This window comes from Rhinolophus sinicus, linkage group LG06 (genome assembly GCF_036562045.2).
Source record: "Rhinolophus sinicus isolate RSC01 linkage group LG06, ASM3656204v1, whole genome shotgun sequence".
Classification (NCBI taxonomy): domain Eukaryota; kingdom Metazoa; phylum Chordata; class Mammalia; order Chiroptera; family Rhinolophidae; genus Rhinolophus; species Rhinolophus sinicus.
The window spans coordinates 92,353,740-92,363,118 of record NC_133756.1 but is presented as its reverse complement, the minus strand read 5'-3'; positions in this window follow the sequence as shown (position 1 = coordinate 92,363,118).

The following is a 9,379-nucleotide window of genomic DNA, read 5'->3' as shown; positions in this document are numbered from 1 at the left end:
GAAACTGCCTCCCACTCTTATTAGGAAATGAAAATCTAATGTCTTTGCAGCATTATTCATGAACATTTATGGAAACACCCTAAGTGCCCGTCAATGGATGAATGCTCACCCTTCCAATCTCATCTTGACTATCATGCCCACCACTGTGTCCTCAGCTCCAGAATAGTGCCTGGGGCGTAACAGAAGTTCATTAAATACTGGTTGAATTGATACATGAGCTCATGGATATTTGTTTAATGATCAACTGAATGAATGTGCCAAGGTCATGGTGTGGTGCCTGAGATGTCCAGGGGGCACAATGTCAGGGAGTTCCGTTCCCCACCCCTTAATATCAGATAGAAAAATGTCAGAATATCTGAAAGAGTTCTCCTGAGGAGGAGATTTTGCCAAAGAAATAATTAGGCTAAAAATCTATGAAAATGACAAATAGGTTATATGACTGAAAATTCTCAGAAGAAAGGCTAACATTTCTCATGCTTTTTTCTCCAGGGACTTATCAGCTTTCTTTTTGGGCAGACAGAATACTTTGTGTTACATAAACAGATATTAAAGACTACAAAATTAACGTGTACTTGGCGCATTCACTGTCTGGACTTGACCACCTGTCTAGTCATGTTCTCCATGACCCTCCAGCCCAAGCCCCTTGTCCAGTCAGACCAGCACACACCTCTAAGTTTCATGAAAGATCCCTGTGGCACCGATGGCCGGAAAACAATGACAGGCACCAAGTGACCTCTCAGTTGGGACAATCATAAATAGCATGTGAGAAGGGGCTGGAATGACCATTAGAGACATTTAATACCCTTTTAGATATTATAGTCAATAAACTCCAAGAACATATTGAGACATTTAGAAGCACTTAAAACAATAGGTACATGAGTGTGAAAGAACAGTGTGGGGAATGTTTTTGTTAAGAAGTTAAAATTTAATGCTAAAGTTGACTACTGTTCCTTTAACAATAAGGTTTATAGCTCCAAACATAGTTTTAGTTTTGCAAAGTTTTCTCCCACATGAATACTTTAACCATTTTAATTCTCACTTCCTTCCCTTTAATATAATTGTACTTCTGCAGAGGAAAAAAGGAAAGCTGTGCTCTTTAGAGAAAGTACTTAATGAGAATGAATTTTAGAAAGTAGAACAATATTTAACAAAACAGTTAGTGGGACTCAAATGGATGTCGAGCTCAGATCTCTCTGATGTGTGCATGCCATCTGGCTCATCAGGGCAAAGGAATCTATAATCCACGTGAAGATGGTAAAGGACAGGTTGCACAGCATGATAGATACTGGCAGCTTTGAGGCACTTTTGTCATTAAATAAAAATTAATTATTTTAAACATTATTGTAAAAGCACTAATAGTATAACATTATCATGAAACAAATAGAAAGGTCTTGTTGATACTCATGCACAGTTTTATGTAAGTATGATCATAGCAGAATACATTTAAAATTTTTCATATAACATAATTGATTAACATTTTTCCAAGTGACATTCATATCTATCATATTTGATTATCACATAAAATTCCACTAAGGAGATGAATCATAAATTATGTAACTCCCCTTTTCTGGTAGATAACTAAGATTGTTTCTGTTATATCCCTATTTTGAGTAATTTGAAAAATATATATGTGAATACAACTTTAAAATTTTTTCTATGAATTATTTTCTTTATAAATGCTCAATATTCATTTTAAATGATTTGTTCATTTGTTCAAGAAATGTTTATAATTTACTATTTTGTTCAATGTGCAGATAGAAACACTTGCTCAACAAGGATTTATCTATTCCTCATTGCTGTTCTTTAATAATCATTATCATTTAATAATACGTCATGAAACTTGCAATGAATGTGCTCTTAAATTTTAAAATCCCTGATATCCAGAAGCCTGAAGATTAGATTTACTCTGTCTACAAGTTTCCCTTTGTCTTAGTCTGCTTGGGTTGCCCTAATAAAATACCATAATCTGGGTGGCTTACACACAGAAATTTATTTTCTCACAGTTTTAAAGGCTGGAAATCCAAGATCAATGTTCTGACCAATTAGGTTTCTGGTAAGGGCTGCCTCCTGACTTGTGAAAGGCTGCCTTCTCACCATGTGCTCGCTTGGCCTATCCTTGGTGCATGCACAGAGAGGGGAATGCAAGAGCATGCGCTAGTGTATCTTCTTAGAAGGACACTAATCCTGTTGGATAAGGCCTCCAACCTTACAACCTTAGAAGACTTAATTCCTTCCTTAGAAGCCATTTCCAAATACAGCCACCTTGGGGGATCAGGGATTCAACATATGAATTTGGGAGGGGGAGGACACAAATATTCAGTCTATAACATTGCACCCATACAGGACTGTTGTATCATGTTAGGCAGAATTATGACCTTGCCATCATTTTCATTTGGAGATTAAGTATGGTTTAAGGAGATGCCTATAGGGGTAGACTTGTGTTGGTCAATTTTTTGGGTCAACTTGACTTAGGCCACAGGGTACCCAGATGTTCTTTTCTAAGTGTTTCTATGAGGGCCTTATGGGATGAGTTTAACATTTAAATTGGTGGACTGAGTAATGCATATTGTCCTCCCCAGTGTGGGTGGGGCTCAACTGATCAGCCTGAATAGAACACAGGTGACCCCCTGCCCCCACCCCTCACCAAATAAAAGGAAATTCCTTCTGCCTGACCCCCTTCCAGCTGGGACACTGGTTGTTGTTGTTATTTTTCTACCTTCGGACTCAAAATGAAACATCAGCTCTTCCTTAGTCTCAAATCTGCCCACTTTCAGACTGGAGTTTCAGTCTGAAATGCCAACTTTTCTGAGTCTCCAGCTTGCCAGCTGCAGATCATGGAACTTTTCAGTCTCCATAATTGCATATGCTAGTTCTTTATAATACATCTCTTTATATATGTAAATATATATACATATCCTCTTGATTCTATTTCTCTGGAGAACCCTAACTAATACACCATTTCTTCAAGATGGTTTGTAAAACATAGTTAAACAAATTCAAACTTAAACTAAAATCTGCCTTACTTAACAAGCAGTTGTGTTAGTAACTAAGAGTGGAATAAAATGCCACAGTTCTCGGATCAATAAATTTCTGGATGTGTAAATATTCAGCTCTGAAGTAGAACCATGGTGGGTTTTTCAGGTTTGACAGAGCTCTATCCAAGGCCAAGTCTTCCACTTCATTTTATCCATAGCAGGACCCTCAAATTATTCCAAATGAAGCATCATAACCAGATGCAACTTCATCAACATTCTAAGTTAAATCTCAGCTTTGGAGGTGTTCAAAGCAACAAATTGACTAACCACTGGCTTTTGCTTACTTCGGGCACAAAACCTAAGAATTTATGCCCCTTCCCTTATCCCAGTGTAAGACCAAAGATCAAAAAGAAAAAACAATTACATATACACGGCGAAAGAGAACAAGATAACAATAACAACATAAATATTAATTTGAAGCATCTTTTTATTTTTGCATTTTCACATCAAGGAAAAATGAACATTAAATGTGTCCTATATTTTAGCCTCAAGGCACCAAATCACTTTTGGCAAAGACAAAGAATAACTTTTTTGGGGGGGCAGTGTTATTTTGTTGTTGTTTTTTTTATTAAAGTTTATTGGGGTGACAATGGTTAGTAAAGTTACATAGGTTTCAAGTGTACAATTCTGTAATACGTCATCTATGTATCACATTTTGTGTTCACTACCCAGAATCAGCTCTCCTTCCATCACCATATATTTGATTCCGTTTACCCTCATGTATCAACCCCTTCCCCTCTTACCCTCTGGTAACCGCTAAACTATTATCTATGTCTATGAGTTTTTGTTCCTTTATTTGTTTGTCATGTTCCTTTGTTGCTTTCAATTTTTGAAACTAGGCTGCTATCTGTCACCATGTACCAAAATTAATTCAAAATGGATCAAAGACCTGAACATAAGATCTGAAACAATAAACTGCCTAGAAGAAAACATAACTACTAAACTTATGGACCTTGGGTTCAAAGAGGACTTTATGAATTTGACCTCAAAAGCAAGGGAAATAAAAGCTAAAATAAATGAATGGAACTATAGCAAACTAAAAAACTTCTGCACAACAACAAAAAAACAAAACAAAAAGAAAACATCGAGAAAAAAAGAGGCAACCAACTGAATGGGACAAGATATTTGTAAATAACACTTCCAATAAGGGAGTAATATCCAAAATGTATAAAGAACTCATACAATTCAACAACAAAAAACAAACAATCCAATTAAATAATGGGCAGAGGACCTGAAGAGACATTTCTCCAAAGAGGACATACAAATGGCCAATAGACATATGAAAAGATGCTCAACATCACTAATCATCAGAGAAATGCAAATCAAAACCACAATAAGATATCACCTCACACCAGTTAGAATGACTATCATCAACAAGACAAATAATAACAAGTGTTGGAACAACATTTTAAAACCAAGGGAAGAAAGGTGTTTTAAAATCATTTTCCTTTCCAACTACTACCTGCAAGAAAAGTCTACTTAAAATTACTATGTCTAATAGACAACAGTTTAATGGTTACCAGAGGGTAAGGGGGGAGAGGGACTTCAGAAGAGGGTAAACGGGGTCAGCTATATGGTGATGGAAGGAGAACTGCCTCTGCATGGTGAACACATAATGTGAGATATAGATGGTGTATTACAGAATTGTATACCTGAAATGTATGTATCTTTACTAATAATTTTCACCCCAATAAACTTTAATTTAAAAAAAAAAATTTTTTTTAATTACTATGTCTAGGTCATCTGATCTCTTTGACTCACAAGTCTGGAAGAAAGAAACTTTTAAAATGTTAACAAAGAGAAATTATTTTAAAGGAAAACCATTAGGACAGGTAAGACAGTTTCTGTAGATTTGAGGGTTAAAAAAAAAATAGAGACAAAACTGCTTCTACTGAAAGTGTACTGCTCTCTCCCAAAAAGAGACATGTTAGTCACCAGTAGTCTCTGAAATGTATACCCACAGACACCCTGAGGAATGTGTTAGATAATTTTTAGTATCAACCTCTGGACTCAGAAAACATGCAATCATTCATTCTTTTATTGACACAAAACTATCTATTTATTCAATAAATATTTATTAAAGATTTCCATTTCTTTTTTTCTCTCCTACATCCAAAACTCTAAAACCTCCTATTACCAGAGCCCTAACACCACCAGCTAACCTCGCGGTGATTTTCTTTCTTTTTGTTATAATTATTTTATTTTTAATTACACTTGACATACAATATTATATTAATTTCAGGTGTACAACATAGTGATTAGATATTTATATCCCCTACAAAGTGATCACTCCGATAAGTCTAGTACCCATCTGACATCTTCATGGTTTTCAAAGACCTCTTTTATACGGTTCCACCCAGATTCATTCTCCCTAAAGTGTTCTAAGTTCCAAACATGAGCTCCAACATATTCTCCCCAAAACACACACACACACACACACACACACACACACGCACACACACACTCACATATAGACACACACACACACACACACTCACACATAGACACACACACACAGGAGCATATTAATTCTTAAATATTAATTAGTGGGCTATGAAGTGTTTTGGAAAAGGGATGATAGCAAATATATTCTGTTGTCAACAAATACCACCCACCTACATGTCACATTGTCCATCACATACAGATATACACACCCACGTTGTTAGAAGAATAGGCATTAAAACTTTAAGAGTTAACTTGGAAATATTTTCAACTTCTAAAATGTTGCCAAACTTATTTCTAAAATAATAAATCAGTGTCTAATCTGCAAAGACAGTGTGGAAGGACACATGGCCTCTATTGGCAATATGAGAAATATTTAAATACTCCATTTTATCTAGATATCTAACTAAAAGTCAGAACTGAATTATTCCTCATCACTGTTAATACAGTTAATCATTGTCATCATTATCATTATTGCCTCTTTAAAGGGGAGAAGAAAGGGATACTGTCTGGTCTATACAACCTTCCAAAATCGTTTGGGTTGGTTTCATCACAGACTCACAATGTTGGATACTATTCATTTTGTTCCCTTTCCAGTTAACAAAATCATTTAGGTAGAACTCAAATTCACTGATCGTAATTAACCAATCAGAAAGATTCAAAAAGGACAGTCAGTCTTCTTTTGGCTTTGCTTGCCTGTATATTTGGCTGTATATCAAAAGCACTCCAGCACTCAATGTTGCCATCATAATTCTTTAATAATGTGGCTTGTAGTATTGATTTCAGTAAATAGACCCTAGAGAGCTAATAGACTTTAGAGAATTTATGAATGATAAGTGGGCACATTTGGTCATGTCTTACAGTTTAATAAATGGCTGGGCCAATTTCCCTTGCCTTCCTATACGCAAAATCTATTCTTTGTCTAATACAGGCTTTGAAAAGAACTAGAACTGACTGATTAACAAAGAGTTCAAGCTACAGCACCTGACCACCAGATGGGAACCTGACTCTGAAAAATTATTGGTAACTTTGGAACTATTCATTCAAAAATATTATTCAATCATTCAAAAATATTTATTGAGTACTGACAATGTGTTCGGCACTATTTTAAGTGCGTGTGATACAACAAAGAACAAAGCTAAGCTCCCTGTCCTTTGGAGTTTATATTCTAATAGGGAGAGAGAGAGAAAAAACAATAGTTATAATAAAGGAGTAAGTAACTATACATGGCATGTTAGAATGTATTAAGTGTAATGTGGGAGAAAATATGGAATACAATAAGAGGGTGAAGGGGCTGTCATTTTTAATTGGGCTGTTTGAATAGGCCTTATTGACATTCAAAGAAAAATGTGAAGGAGGTGAGGAACTTAGACATGCCTGGGGAGTTCAAAGAGCACAATGGAAGCCACTTGGGTGGAACAGAGTGATCTCAGGTCCAGGTAGTAGGAAAGGAGGTCAAAAAGGTAAAGGGAAGGGGTTTGGGTGTACAGATCATATAGGGCTTTGGAGGATATTGCGAGAGTTATGCTCTGGATAAAATGGGGATTACTGATGGTTTTGAGCAGTGGAGTGACATTATCTGACTAATGTTTGAAAGGGTTACTCTGGTTGCTGTGTTAAGAATGGACAGGGGTGGATAACTGGAAACAGAAAGATCTGTTAGGAGGCTATTTCAATAATCTGGAGAAACACAATAATAATAACACTAGGGATAGTGAGACAGGGTCTGATCCTGAATGTGTATTGAAGGTAGAATCAAAAAGATTTCCTGAGAGATTGGCTATAGGGATGGAGAAGAAGAAAAGAATCATGAATAACTTCACCTGCATTGAGCAGCTGTGTGAAAAATAGTGTTGCCACTGATTGAAATAAGCAAAGCTGTAGGTGGAGCAGGTTTGGGAGGACAATGCGTTCAGTTTTAAACATACTGCACTGGAGGGCTCTAAGTGAACATGACAAGTAGGTAGTTGAATACACATGTCTGGCATTGGGAGAGAGGTCCAGATTGGAGATATAAAATAGGGAATCACTGTCATCAAGAGATTACCAAAGGAGTAAGTGCATATAAAATAATCAAGAGGACGAAGGACTGAGCCATGAGGTATTCCAACATAAGTGGTCAAAGAGAAGAGGAGGATTCAACAAAAAGAGACTATAAATGAATGATTTGTGAAGTAGGATAAAAATTGTGATGGTGCAGTGTGCTGAAGGCCAGTGGAAGAAAATTATAAGCAGAAGAGAATTAATGATTTCAAATGCTGACAAAAATTGTTAAAATGAGGAATGAGAATTCACTACTGATTTCAGCAGCGTGAAGGTTATTGGTGACCTTGACAAGAGTAATTTAGGTAAAGTAGTGGGGTTGAAAGCATAATCAGAACTGGTTTAAGAGAGGATAATTGGAAAGAGTGGAAATAGTGAGTGTAAACAACTATTGTGAGGAGTTCCTAAAAGAAAGGAATTTAAATAAATAGGTTTATTTAAATTCCTATAGGGGAGTTGTTGGTTTTTTGTTTGTTTCTTTTTCTGTGTTTCTTTTTTCCCCCAAAGGAGAAATAACACTATGTTTGTATGCTAATGAGAATGTTCCAGTAAAGAGTAAAATTTATAATGTAGGAGTAAAGGAGAGATGCGAGAGCAGTATCTTTGGGTGAGTGAAAGGGGTGAGAGAGGTGCATGGTAAACAACTGGCAAGACTGGGTTTTAACAAGACTATGGATATGTCATTTATGGTGGTAGCAAGGGAGAAAGTAGAAAATGTAAGTGCAAGTATTGGTAGGTGGATAAATGTGAGAATGGTACTTAGTGTAAGATCTTCTCTGAGTGCTTCAATTTCTTAGTGAAGTAAAAAAATTCATAAGCTGAGGGTAGCTTGGGGAAGGCAATGTTAGATGTATGAGGAGAGAAAAGGTCTGAAGTAATTATCTAGAATGTGAGAGTGAACACACTAGGAAAACACAGCAAGAGTGCCAAGCAGCACTGTGGTTCATGGACACGAATTTACCTAGAGGGTTCAGAGAGTCAAAGAGTGTACATGGGAATGATTATAATAATTGGCCATAAAATGTAAGCTGGGGAAAAAAGACATCAAGGGGGTGAAGATCAGTGAAAAGGAGATAAAACCAATCAATGGATTGGCAGTTCCAGTGGGACTATGGAATTGTTAGAATTCGAGTACTAACAGGAGTAAGATGGAAAGAGGGAATGTGATTGAGATGATGGAGATGTTGCAAGTATTGATATAACAAGATCTAGGGTATGCACATGGGAATTAGCTGCTCAGAGTGGAGGACAAGACCATTGGAGGAGATAACTTCAAGTAATGACAGTGCAGGTATTAAAAGAATCAAGTTTATTTTTAAAAATACCAGATTTATAATGAACCATATTAGAGAGCTCCAATTAGGCAGGAGCTAAAATGATGGGAAAAGGGGAAATGCTTCAGGAGTGTGAAGATGAAAGGAATGATGAGTGGTAGTAGGTAATATAATCTAATGGCATGAGAGTCAAAGATTGAAATTTTTAGAAGAGGAAGAGTGAGCATGATCTGAAAACAACAATGGAGAGCAAAGCGAGCTCCCATCCCGTCTCCAGTCCTGGTAGGGCTACAGGAGTAAAAACGACCATCATTTAGGATGACTATAGAGAAAGCAGTGTCCTGTGCGGAGAGCCAGGTTTCTGTTACAGCAAGGAGAAAGAGGTGTTCCAAGAAATGGTTAAGATACAGAAAATTTTGCCAATAATGGACTGTGATTTTCAAAGGGCACAGTGAAAGGATGTCAGGAGGAGGAAGGAGAAAATAACCTAATAGGAGATGCATAGGTGCTTATGAGAATTCCAGTGTGAGACATGACAGTGCCCCGAGGGAACCAGAGTTTAATGAAGACATAACATGGATAAGG